The sequence below is a fragment of the Papio anubis genome, chromosome 1 (genome assembly GCF_008728515.1).
Source record: "Papio anubis isolate 15944 chromosome 1, Panubis1.0, whole genome shotgun sequence".
In the NCBI taxonomy this organism is placed as follows: Eukaryota; Metazoa; Chordata; class Mammalia; order Primates; family Cercopithecidae; genus Papio; species Papio anubis.
The window spans coordinates 137,238,432-137,250,782 of NC_044976.1; the positions used below are offsets into that span (position 1 = coordinate 137,238,432).

The window sequence follows — 12,351 nt, forward strand, 5'->3', positions numbered from 1 at the left end:
TGGACGAAGACTCAGAACTCCCCAGAGAACAACAGTTTCCCGATATGCCTGGAGGAAAGAATGCTGGAGAGGACCTTCTCCAGTCACAGAATGAGGCATGGCCCCCCACAGAAGTACCTAACTGACAGGTGAAGGTTTGCAAGCCCACATCCTCACCACAGCTCCCTTATCTGCTACGAAGGAATAAATAATAGAACACGGTGGGATCTGGCCAGGGGAGTGTCCTTTCTTAGGGTGTGGAAGACTTGGGTGCTCCCAATAAAATCTCTCCTTTTGAAAATAAACAGACATGGTCACCTGTAATCCCAGCACTTTCAGAGGCCGAGGCAGGCAGATCACCTGAAGTCAGGAATTTTAGACCAACCTGGTCAACATGGTGAAACCCTGTCTCTACTAAAAATACAAAAATTAACTGGGTGTAGTGGCATACACCTGTAATCTCAGCTACTTGGGAAGCTGAGGCAGGAGGAAAAAAATAAAATAAACAGACATAACCAACTCCCCAGGAAGGCACATACCAGGGGTCCCTGAACACTTGGCAGAATTGCTGAAGCAAGGAAACCAGCTTCCCACCCCCATATGTCCCCAATCCAGCAACATGGGGCTGGGAGTAAGCACTAAGTAAGAGAAAATAACTTCCCTCTACAAAGCAAGTAGAATTTTAAAGCAGTCATATGTCATCCTGATTTCAATCCTCCTACAGAATTTGAAGAAAATTCCAGTATAACTTGTATTAAACCAACACATTTCTATATCATCCCTTGCCAGATAATTATCCAGCCTGTACTTAAACGCTTCAGGAACAAGAAACTCACCACTTACTGAGGATGCTCATTCCATTTCTGGCTACCTCTAATTAATCATTGCTTTCCTTATTAAACTAATATATGACTCCCTGAAGCCTCCACCCATAGCCTGAGCCAGGGTCAGCAAACTACAGCCTGAAGGCCAAATTCCAGCCTGCTACCCATTTTTGTTCAACCTGTCAGCTAAGAATGTTTTATTTTTTTTGTTTTTTAGTTTGCATTTTTGTTTTTGTTTGAGACAGAATCTCACTCTGTCGGCCAGGCTGGAATGCAGTGGTGCAATCTCGGCTCACTGCAACCTTCATCTCCCGGGCTCAAGCAATTCTCCTGCCTCAGCCTCCCGAGTAGCTGGGTACAGGCGTGTGCCACTATGCCTGGCTAATTTTTGTATTTTTAGTGGAGATGGGGTTTCACATTTTTAACACTTTTTAAAAATAATTGAAAGAAACCAAAAGGAGAATATTTTGTGGCATGTGAAGCTTATATTAAAATTCAAATTTCAGTATCCATAAAGGTTTACTGGAATATAGTAGCATTTATTCTTTTATCTACACTGCTTTTGCGCAACAGGAGGATTGAGTAGTAGTTACAGGCTGTAAGGCTCACAAAACCCAAAATATTTACTCTTTTGCCTTTTATAGAAAAGATCTGCTGACCCCAGCCTATTCTTTCATTTGCCCTCTAGAGCTATCCTCTCCAATACGGTAGCCTCTAGCCACATGTAGCTTATTAAAGCTTAAACTTTTAATTAATGAAAATTAAATTAAAAATTCAGTTCATAGATACATTTTAGTTGTTCAACAACCCTGTCTATCTAGTAGCTATTACACGGCACAGATATAAAACATCCCCATCACCACAGAAAGTGCTATCAGACAGCACTGCTTTAGAGGCACATAGCATGGTCAAATAGCTCCTCCACAAAGAACCCCTTTAAGTACTGTCAGCTACAGGGACCCCAGCAAATCTTTCTTCTTCAAGCTAAATCTCTCCAACCATTGTTTACACAAACTACCACTAAGCTGCCTCATCATCCTGATTGTCCACCACGGATGCTTCAGGTTGTAAATGTCCATTCTAAAGTGTGACAGTCAGTACTAAACACTAGATTCAAGGTGAGGGTGGCAGGCACGGACAGTAGAGATGTCACTCACCTTCTCTGTTCTATAGTCTACGCTTCTTTTAATGCAGCCTGATGTCATTAGTTTTTTTGTGGCCATATCACTTTCCTGGCTTTATACTGAATTTGCATTACCTAAAGGCCCTAGGTCTTTTTCATGTGCTTCAGTTAAACTCAGTCCACCTCATTCTGCACAAGCATTGTTGGATTTGGAGGCCTAAGAGCAGGAACTAATCTTTATCCTGATTAATTCCTCCCTATTCAATCTGTTCTGCTGGTCTGATCTTTTGAGACATGACCTATCTCCCAACTATTATATAAATCCTAATAAACACAGTATCGTCAATACCCACATCCACATTCACCCTGATATAAATGTAAACCGAGCAGGACCAAGGCCAGAGCTCTGAGTGCACCATTCCTAGCTCCTGTGAGGCTGACATCGGTTTTCCTGACGCCTATTATCTATCCAGTTATAAAGACGGTTCACTGTATTTTGATCCAGTCACTGAAAGCAAGTATCTGGATAGCTGCAGAACTCCACAACTGTTAGGCCTCCACATATAGGGCCCCACAAGGAGAATGGGCACCCATGGAGGAAAGGGAGCCAAGCCCCCACATTGTGAACAATCCTCATCCTCAGTCTTGCTCTAGGGCCCATGTCCCTGTCTGAGTGCAGGGAGGTGGGTCTAGACTGAATAGAGCAAAGGTAGCTGGAGCTTGAAGCAGGAGAGAGGAGCCAATGGGGATCTGGGGCTGTTCAGCCAGGCTGAGAGCCGGCGACCCCTACCTCGGCCCAGCTCAGCGCCTCACCTGCAGGATGGTGCAGAGGAAGGAGGCCTGAAGTGTGGCTTATGCCTTTGAGCTCCATGAGATCAGAGGTCCTTCACGGGTGCTTTCTGATGATGTGATGACAATGCACCCATGAGGACAAAGGCTTTCAGACTCCCTGCCCCCAATATCTACTTGCCAATGTATCTATCCATTCACCTAACATTCAGCCAGCATCCTTTATGTACAGGCAATGGGCTAACCAGTGGAGACACAAAAATCAACAAGATCAGTGCCTGTCTTCACCAAGTTCCTAGTCTGGAGGAGGGGACCCCCATGTAGACATGCCACTGTGCTACAGTGTGATGAGGGCTATCAAGATGATTGTAATAACTGCTCTCATGTATAGCCTGCTCACCATGTCAGCTGCTGGGCTATATGCTGCACATGCCTTTTATCATTTAATCCTTTGACCAGCCAAAGGATTAAATGGGACCAATAATAGTACATACCTCACTATTACTGGTCCCATTTCAGAGAAGAAGAAACTGAGGCCCAAAGTAGTTAAGTTACTTGCCCAACATCACTCTTTGGTGCCAGGATCCAAACCAAGGCCTAACACTAAAACCTGAGGGTTACCATTACATTATTCTGTCTCCAAATACCGAGAAAAGTAAACAAGGAGTCAGCAGACAGACAGAAGAATGAACAGCTGTCCCCATGGAACCAAAGCAAAGCTTCCCTGAGGAAGCAGGGGTTAGGCTACCCCCCACTTAGTACTAATTCATAAACAGATTCCCAGTCTCAGCCTCCTGACTTGTCTGAGGATAGAAGTTATGGGCCCTACAGTGTAGTATCATCCTTTGCATGTGGCAGACTTCTGTCTAGAGCTAAGCCTTAGCATCAGCAAGGGACTGCAAGTATGATAAGCACAATGATGTAAGGATGGGCAGATGAATGGTCGGCACAGTTTAATTCAGCTGAATGCACAGACCAGCCTCTGCGTGTGTCCTACAAGGCTCCATTGCACCCTTCAGCCCAGCAACTGACAGTACAGGTTTAACTGCTGAACTGTAGGTGAACTTTAACTGCTAACCCAACGATAAGATCATTTCATATCTCAACCCTGTTTTAGAAATCAGTTTTGCATTTAATGCAGTAAAATTCACTCTTTTTGGTGAAAAGTTCTGTGAATTTCGACAAATGCAGTTATGCGATCACCTCCAAAATAAAGACATAGAACAGTTCTATCACTTCCAAAATTCCCTCCTGCAACACCCCACCGCCACGTCTCACCCCTGTACCCCCGCCCAGCAACCACTAATCTGTTCTCCATCCCTCTAGTTTTGCCTTCTCCAGAAAGTCACAAAAATGGAATCATGCAGTATGTAGGCTTCTGAGTCTGCTTTCATTTGTAAGCATATGTAAATACATATGTTTACATACGTTTTAACAGTTTAAGCCACACGTTGCCTATATCAATGGTTTATTCCTTTTTACTGCCGAGTAGTATTTCATTGTATAAATCAACTACGGTTTATTTATCTACCTGTTAAAGGACCTTAGGGTTGTTTCCAGATTTTGACAATTATGAATAAAGCTTCTATAAACATCTACACAAGGGCTTTTATCTAAACATAAGTCTTCGATTTCCTTGGACAAATAAGGGGATTGCTGGTCCATGTGGTAAGTGTCAATTTAATTTCTAAGAAACTGACAAAACTGTTTTCCAAAGTGGCTGCACTAGTTTGCATTCCCACATGAGTTGCAACATGAGTTGCAACATGAGTGTTCCAATTACTCCACACCCTAGCCAGAACTCAGTACTGTCAGTTTAGTTTTTGGTTTTCTTTTGGCCCGGTTTCGGTTTTGAGTCATTTCAGTAGGTGTGTCGAGGCATCGCTGCAGCTGTAATTTACATTCCTCCAGTGACTAATGATGCTGAGCATTTTTCATGGGCTTAGCTGTCATCTGTACATCTTTTTTGATGAAATGTGTGTCCAAATCATTTTCTCTTTTAAAACAAAAATAGCTGGTTGTTTTGTTATTGATGATCTTTGAGCATTCTTTATATATTTTGGATAGGAGTCCCTTGTCAAATATGTAATTTGCAAATATTGTCTTCTATGCTGTGACTTGTCATTTCATTTTTGACAGTATGCTTTTCAGAGCAAAAGTTTTTTATTTTAACACAGTTTATCCCATTTATCAGTTTTTCTTTTATGGATCATATTTTGGTATTCAACCTATGAACTCTTTGGATCTAAGAACTTCTCAGATCACAGAGGTTTTCACTTAAATTTTTTTCTAAAACTTGAGTTTTCTCTGTAGGAAGGCTTAAACTACAAATTCAATTTATTTAATAGATTTAGGACTATTCCAGTTATCTGTTTCCTATGACATGAGCTTTGACAGTTTGTGATTTCAAGGAATTGGCCCATTTCATCAAAGTTGTCAAATCTGCAGATTTATATTCAGAGCCACCCCTATTTTTGTATTTCACCCTCCCTCATCAGGCATCTCCCCTGCTTTTTTTCTCATCAGTCTTTTGAGATGGAGGTTTAAGTGATCACAGAAAATGTAAGAAAAGTTGGCAGCAAAGCAGTGGAAACAAAGCAAGAGCTATCATTCTTCCCCAAGCCGCATAACTGAGGTCCTTGAAAGCCAGATTGCCTCTACGCTGCCTGGGGGGCCAGGTCCTGCCTGAAAAAGTGGGGCAAGGGTGAGGCTCTGGGGTAGAAAATTGGAGGTCTTGCAGGAGATGCAGCACCAGAGGGAAAGAGAAGGATCTAGTTATATTAGTAAGATAATGCAATATACATGGGCAGACATCAGAACTTAGTGAAGTACTAGCTTGGACGGAGGCTTCAGGAGAGGCAGAGCCAGAGGAAACCACCAAGAAGTCCAGAAAGGAGGGCAGCTACAAACAGAGAACACGCTAGAAGTGAAGCTGTTCCTATGAACACTGAACCCTATCCCTACCACCACTAGGCATAGGCAAGTTCAGCCCAAAAGGCGCTGCCCCAACCTTCCACCCTATTGCCTCTCCCTGTTCCCCCAACCACAGGACCATGAAGCAATGATCCATAGAAGCTCACTGTGCAGAGCCTCACCAAGAACCACAGCAAGGTCAGTCCTGCTTGGGCCTGCCCTAAGTCTAGACCACCGGGATTCCATGCAGCCTGAACACCAGCAGGAAAGCAGGGTGGACCCACCTCAAGAGGTGGGAAACTATAGAAACACTCCATAAAGCATCTCATGCTTCCTTCTTTGGGTCCACAGAATTTATAATCAGGAGATTAAAAGTTATCTCACTTGTCTGAAATCATTATTTTGCTAAAAATAACCATGTTGTACTATGGCCTGAAAAAAAAAAACCTTCCTGGAAGATGAAGAAACGATTGAAATGTCAACATGTATTAGCTAATGAGTCCCCAGGACTGCCCCATCAGAGCTTAGCATTAGGAGAGGCTGGTTTTCTCTGGGACTTTCTCTTCCCTGCATTTGCTCGTCTTATTTCTGAAAGCTCTTAAATGGTTGAGACCTCACTACCTTGCATGTGTACTGCACTATCTTATTGACATAACTTGATCTGCATAAGAACTCTGTGAACTGGATAGGAATCTCCCCCTAGCATACAGTTCAGGAGACTGAGACCCAGTCACAGTGTTTGAAAGATGTACTTTACCTTGCGTGATGAGTGAGGGACAACCCACATTGGACCCAGGTCTCCGAGTCTTTGACTGGTTAGTGTTCCATCCAGCACACTGTGCTGCCCCTCTGTGACTTGAACGGGTAAAAACAAAGTGTTGGGTTACTGAAGAGGCCCAAAAAATATTGACTAGATACCCACGATGTACCTGGCACCATCTCTGCCTCCCTAGTACAGGACTGAGAAAGAAAAGAAAGTCCCTGTCATCACAGAAGTTATAATCAAGGGTAAGGGCAGAAGAGATAATTAACAAATAGGTAAGAAAAGCATCAGAAAATGACAGACTGTGTGAAGAAAATAAAACAGCTGATAGGAAGAAACAGAATTGGCAGTAGAGAGGGAAGTGATCAAGGAAGGCTCTCTGACGAGGTATCTTTTAAGCTGAGAGGACTGAATGACCAGGAGCCAAATATGGAAAGGTCTGGGAAGAAATCTCCAGAGACAGAAATTATGCTGCAAATGCCAGAAGCAGGAAATAAGCTTGGCAGGTGTGAGGCACGGAAAGGCCTGCACAGGGGAAGCCAGAAAGTCAGACAGACAGCAGGGGGAGGGGAAGTCGAGGCTCAGGGCTGGTCAGGATCCCACCTGTGTGGGATTCATCCAACTGCAACTCCCCAAAACACATGGTGTGACATGAAGCCATTTAGCCCATCTACTCTATTGGTGATGTGGCCCTTCTGTGACTTGCATGACTGTGTTTGCTGCTTGTGGTCTCTCACTCTAACAAAAGGAGTTGCATGGACGTAACCGAGGAGGCCACTGCTGATACAGGTTGATCAGTGTGAAACCAGTGTCAGTTGGGCAGACTGAGGAACAGGTATTGGCCTGGCAGTTTTCAAGTCCGTTCTGAGCAGTAGCAAATTCACCCAAATGAAAACTCAATGTTCAGGGGCAATATTTAAAGAGATCATGAATCCTAGCAAGTCATACCCAGGGACTCGGAGGACAGATTTGGGTTAACCCATCTCAGAGAGCATCTGGGCACTGGGAAAAGCTGCACAGTTTTCTAATGAATGGGCACATGCCCAAACCTTCCAGAAACTCTGACTACAGGCCCAACTGTGAATAGGGACAGCTCCCTCACCCAGTTCTGTGCTCATACTCCTATTTGCATTAGGGACACTTTGAACAGACCTTTCTCTCTTGATTTCTCCATGTTGTGTGTTGAATAGTGACCCCCAAAATTCACATGCACCTGAAACCTCAGAAGGTGACCTTATTTAGAAATAGGGTCTTTGCAGGTGTAATTAGAAAAGATGACGTCATCTTTATGAGTTAAAAAAAAAAGTCACACAGTGAAGGCCATGTGAAAACAGAGGCTGCAATTGGAGGGACACAGCTATCAGCCGAGGAACATCAAGGGCTGTCAGGAGCCACCATTAGCTGGGAAGAGGTGAGTAAGGATTCTTCCTTAGAGCCTTTGGAGGGAACATGGCCCATCTGTCTTCCGACTTCTAGCCTTCAGAACTTTGAGAGAATAAATTCCTATTGTTTTAAGCCACCCCCGGGTGGTAATTTGTTAAGGCTGCCCTAGGAAGCAAATACACTCCATTTGCAAAATACCTGAAACTATTTCTGCTGTCATCTAAGATCTGGAAGGAAGGAATGGTACCAGCTCCTCCTTGGAAACCATCATTCTCAGCAAACTTTCACAAGAACAGAAAACCAAACACCGCATGCTCTCACTCATAGGTGGGAATTGAACAATGAGGTCACTTGGACATGGGAAGGGGAACATCACACACCAGGGCCTATTATGGGGAGGGGGGAGGGGAGAGGGATGGCATTGGGAGTTATACCTGATGTAAATGACGAGTTGATGGGTGCTGACGAGTTGATGGGTGCAGCACACCAACATGGCACATATGTATACATATGTAACAAACCTGCACGTTGTGCACATGTACCCTAGAACTTAAAGTATAATTAAAAAAAAAAAAAAATCTGGAAGGAATGGCTTTTGGTGCTACCTGAGAATGTCAGCATGAAAGATGCAAACAGGAGCATTTCTGACCCAAAATATACACCTCCCCAGGGAAGCAGGCTTTTATACTCACCCCAAACCTTCCTGTAAGTCCCCCAAACCCACGCTCAGAATACAATTCTAATTTAGAGTGAATTCTGCTTTTTACTTCCTCTATCTTGTCCCCAAAAGAACAATGTCTTCAAACCACAGCCCAAGTTTTAGGGGCCCTTTCTAAGGGTCCTGTTAAAGCACAAAGAGCTCCATTGGAGAGGAAAAAAATGAGAGATGAGAGTGATTTTATTGGTTACAACATACATCTTATATCTAGTCCTAGTTTTATGCCTGAAACTAGTACAGCCTTGAGTCCTAAAGTCTCTCTGTGCACTGATTCTAAACTGCTACAGGCAAGTGTTTGCTTAGTCATCTCTGAGCCCCCAAGAAGCAAGCAGCACTGGCTCCAAACTCAAAGGCCTCTTGGGGACTCTACATGGGTACCACCCACCTGTTCAAGTCCTTGCTCAGCTCCCATCACCAAGTGGTCTAGAAAAAGATTCAGGGTCTCTCAACCCACTGCCCACTCCCTTTTCTAAAAAGTGCAATGCCATATGTCATGGGGTAGTTGAAGCTTTCCAAAGTGTTTTCACATGTTTTGCTTGATTTTATGTTCTTGTATATAATATCCCAAATGATATGACATCCACTTTGCGAATGAAGAATCAAGAAGAATGAGAGGTCGTTAGGAATGTCCAGGGCTACCTGGTTAAAGAGGGCAGAGCTGGGGCCAGTCCTCACCTTCCCCATTTCTCTTCCGTGTGCTTCCTCCATTGGGCCATGCAGTCTCACCCTCTTCTGTAAGGGGGAATGAGGAACCTTTACTAATGCTTCCATTCACATGGGGTGCCATGCAGGGCAGGACACAGCAGGTTTAGCACTAGAGTCCTGCCTTTTAAGGGCTCCCAATCAAATGAATGGTCTGCTTATCCCCATATGACCAAGAGTCTGAGAGGAAGTTAAACTTCCAACCAGCACAGAGGCTCTGGTTGGAGAGGGTCAGAGGCTTGCCCTAACTCTACCCCATTTCACCACTGAATTGGTCAGGGTTCCCTAGAGAGACAGAATCAACAAGATGTATGTAGATATATGTACAGAAAAAGATCTGTTTTAAGGAATTGGCTTATGCAATGATGGAGGCTGAGAAGTCCCAATTCTGCAGTCAGCCAGCAGACTGGAGACCTAGGAAGGAGCCAGTGCTGCGGTTCAAGTCCAAAGGCCGTCTGCTGACAGAATTCCTTCTTGCTCGGACGAAGTCAGTCTTTCATTTTATCTGGACCTTCAGCTGATTGGATGAGGCCCACCTACGTTAGGGAGGGCAATCTGCTTTACCAATTTAAATATTAATCTCATCCAAAAACACCCTCACAGAAACATCCAGAATAATGTTTGGCCACATATATAGACATCATAGCCAAGTCATATTGACACACAATGTTAACCACCACAAGCCCCCAATACTAGGGACTGTCACAGGCTCTAGGCAGTGTGCTGGGCCCTGGCCAGTAGGGCTTGGTTGGAAGATGGCAGAGTGATGACCAATGGGTCCTTTTCATGTGTGAGAAATCATCATGTGTCATGGCATCCAGCATCTTGGCACACACTCATCTTAGGAAGCAAGCTGCCTTACAATAAGTTGGGAAAAGTGTGTGACCCAGCCTCCTCCACTTAAGGATGAGGAGCCTCAGGACCAGAGAAGAAGGGGACCTGTCCTGGCACTCTCACCCTCAGAGCCTGCACAAGGTAGCTTATCATTGTCTCAAGAGCAGTGTCCACCCTCATCATGAGTGGGGACTGTCTGTGCTGTGGGCTACCCATAACAGGCTCCACAAAAGGATGGGGTTGGGCCAATTTCAAAGCTGAGCCTTAAGGATAAAGAGCCCCTTACTCTGTAGGAGGAAAGCCACTGGTCAGGAAAATGAGACCCAGCCCTTCTGCCACCATGCCCTCCATGCCTGGGCAGCAGCCCCGAGTGTCCAGATCTTCCTGTGCCACCATCTTCTAAGTCCTTGCATAGCTACATCCCTTCCTCACACCATCACAAAAATGGACTGCCCCTGACGCCACACCTCTCTTTCCTTAACAGGTGCTGCCTCCTTTAGAGTGAAGAGTCCTGATCTGAAGGAGGTCTCACTTGCATCCTGACCCTGCCAGTTCCCAGCTCTGTGACCTGGAGCTTGTCACTTCACTCCTCCAGGCCATGGCTTCCATATCCATAAGATGAGAATAATCTCTACCTCAACTGGCTGCTATCAGTTCAAAATGGGGTGATACAGACTACAGCACCAGGATAGACAGAAATAAACGCTGTTGGATGCTGGGGTGGGGCAGTGGGGGGGAATGCCATTGTGTAAAAGGCACAACAGTGTCATTGTTACGCATACCAAGAGAGTCGGTTCAAATCCAAATTCTACCTCATTTGTTTGTGTGACGATGGGCAAAGTGTTTAACCCCTCCAAGCCCTGGTGTCCTCAAGTACAAAGAAGAGACAGTGGTGGTTCCTACTTCATATTGATACTTTGAGGATTAAAGGAAATAATGTACAAGAAGCAGTGGGCACAATGCTCAGCATGTAAAGTTAAAACATTAATATTATCATTTTATTTCCATAATTATTACCATGCAGATGTTCAGGCCCCACCCTCTGGTCTCAGGGCTCTCTTCCCCTTTCTGGCCTTGAGCATGATCATCAGCAACACACCCTCTGAATCAGGAGAATCCAGTCACTGCAGGGGACAGCTGGGGTAGAGGGTGTAGGTAAGAGCCATGGCACAGCCCCTCTGAGGACTCAGGTGGGTGATAAAGCCAGCATGTTCCATCCTGTTACAGGTGGAAACCTGAGCTCGGGGTTGCCAGGACAGAAGCTGGAGACCAGCAGGTGAGCTGAGGAGGAAGGCATCGGCTGCCCCTGGAAGAGTCCCTAGACCTGAATGATGAGTACAGATTGGGAAACACAGGACACATTGGCTTATTTGCCATTGGTGTGCCAGAATCTGCAGACACAGCAGGTTCTGACATAGCTTCCCTGGTCCCCGTCTAGTTAACAGGAAACAAAGACACCCCAGAGCTGTGCAATTCTAGGACTAAAGCCAAGTGAGCAGGATACCAGGCAGACCTAGCCCCAGCTGACTTGCTTCAGCTGACAGCACAGCCGTCCTCAACTCCAGCCAGCAGCCATCTGGGTCAGGGTGAAATCCAGAGAGGAGAAGGGAATGAGAAGGCCCTTTTCTGCTGACTTGTCATAGGCATAAGCCGGGCAGCCACTCTGAATAGCTCAAGCAGTAAGGGAGGGGTTGGGAAGAAGTGGGGGCAGCCTGCAGTGTGCTGGGACCTTCCCTGGGGCAGTCAGGCCAGAATCGCCCCACTCCACTAGCCCCCTAACTCAGCCAGCCCACCAGCACTACATCTGGCCCTGCACATGAAGCACACTGGGGCCACAGAGCCTACCCGAGGTAGCCGCCCCCAGCCCCAGGTTCCCCCTCCTCTCACCAAACTTGTGTGTCCTCCGGCATCCTTGGTTCTCAAACAAAAGAATGCAGGAGCAATTTCTGGCTCGAATGTTTGGTGACCTTCCACACACCCTTTTGGGATCCTTGTTTTCAGCCTCCCTCCTTCTTCTGGTCCTGTGTCCTCTACTCCTTGGGTGCTTCTCCAACACCTAGGCCTCAAGGGTCCATGACCAGCCTAGCCCAGCTCTGGGGGAGCATGCACCCAAGAGTGAGTGTGGATGCGCATCAGAAAGGTTCCCCAAAGTATCTTCCAGGAAGATCCATCATTACTCATTCCTAAAAATACTTACTAAGCATCTACCATTTGCCAGGCACTGTGGTAGGAGCTGGAGATACAACAAAAAGCAAGGCAGACAGGAGCTGGCCTCTACCAGTTGCCATTCATTTTGTGTTGACTCTGAAAACGCAATGGCTTC

At 45.6% G+C, this 12,351-nt stretch overlaps 1 protein-coding gene across 1 annotated transcript in view; it reads right to left on the bottom strand.

The window, feature by feature from the left end:
• The window catches only part of CNIH3 (cornichon family AMPA receptor auxiliary protein 3), a 136,319-nt gene that overhangs the window by 65,759 nt on the left and 58,209 nt on the right, over nucleotides 1-12,351 (bottom strand). The window lies entirely within an intron of this gene.